We start from the raw sequence: 934 nt of genomic DNA, 5'->3' as shown, positions 1-934 counted from the left end.
TCGTCTCCGTAGTTGAGAGGGAGCGGCCAAAGCAATGTACAATCGTCTTTGTAGTGGAGCTGGGAGGGGCAAGGATAAGGGACGAAGACCGGGGTAACATGTCGGATGCGATCATACCAGCACTAAAGCACCGGATCCCATCAGAACTCCGAAGTTAAGCGTGCTTGGGCGAGAGTAGTACTAGGATGGGTGACCTTCTGGGAAGTCCTCGTGTTGCATTCCCTTTTTAATTTTTTTCGCGCCGCTTGCAAAACAAAACGCACGTGTAAGTAATATATTTACCGTGTTTTATTATTTTGCACGAGTGCGGTAAGTCATAGCTGGGTGCTCACGATTCACGGGTCCAGCGTCGGCGTTGTGGCGCGGCAAGCGTGCACTGGTGCGGTTGAGAGGGAGGGGTGGAAACCGCGTTAAACTCGTCTCCGTAGTTGAGAGGGAGCGGCCAAAGCAATGTACAATCGTATTTGTAGTGGAGCTGGGAGGGGCAAGGATAAGGGATGAAGACCGGGGTAACATGTCGGATGCGATCATACCAGCAGTAAAGCACCGGATCCCATCAGAACTCCGAAGTTAAGCGTGCTTGGGTGAGAGTAGTACTAGGATGGGTGACCTCCTGGGAAGTCCTCGTGTTGCATTCCCTTTTTAATTTTTTTCGCGCCGCTTGCAAAACAAAACGCACGTGTAAGTAATATATTTACCGTGTTTTATTATTTTGCACGAGTGCGGTAAGTCATAGCTGGGTGCTCACGATTCACGGGTCCAGCGTCGGCGTTGTGGCGCGGCAAGCGTGCACTAGTGCGGTTGAGAGGGAGGGGTGGAAACCGCGTTAAACTCGTCTCCGTAGTTGAGAGGGAGCGGCCAAAGCAATGTACAATCGTCTTTGTAGTGGAGCTGGGAGGGGCAAGGATAAGGGACGAAGACCGGGGTAACATGT

The 934-nt window shown here is 51.8% G+C and overlaps 2 non-coding genes across 2 annotated transcripts; both read left to right on the top strand.

The window, feature by feature from the left end:
• Positions 1 to 103: 103 nt before the first annotated feature.
• Positions 104 to 222, top strand: LOC119343622. Its single transcript, XR_005166185.1, has one exon. It is a non-coding gene; the product is annotated as a 5S ribosomal RNA (ribosomal RNA).
• Positions 223 to 519: 297 nt separating this feature from the next.
• Positions 520 to 638, top strand: LOC119343623. The gene has a single exon (XR_005166186.1). It is a non-coding gene; the product is annotated as a 5S ribosomal RNA (ribosomal RNA).
• The last annotated feature ends 296 nt before the right edge of the window (positions 639 to 934 follow it).

The sequence above is a fragment of the Triticum dicoccoides genome, unplaced genomic scaffold, assembly GCF_002162155.2.
Source record: "Triticum dicoccoides isolate Atlit2015 ecotype Zavitan unplaced genomic scaffold, WEW_v2.0 scaffold134558, whole genome shotgun sequence".
In the NCBI taxonomy this organism is placed as follows: Eukaryota; Viridiplantae; Streptophyta; class Magnoliopsida; order Poales; family Poaceae; genus Triticum; species Triticum dicoccoides.
Note: the sequence above shows the minus strand (reverse complement) of the source record. Positions and strands in the feature narration are given on the sequence as shown.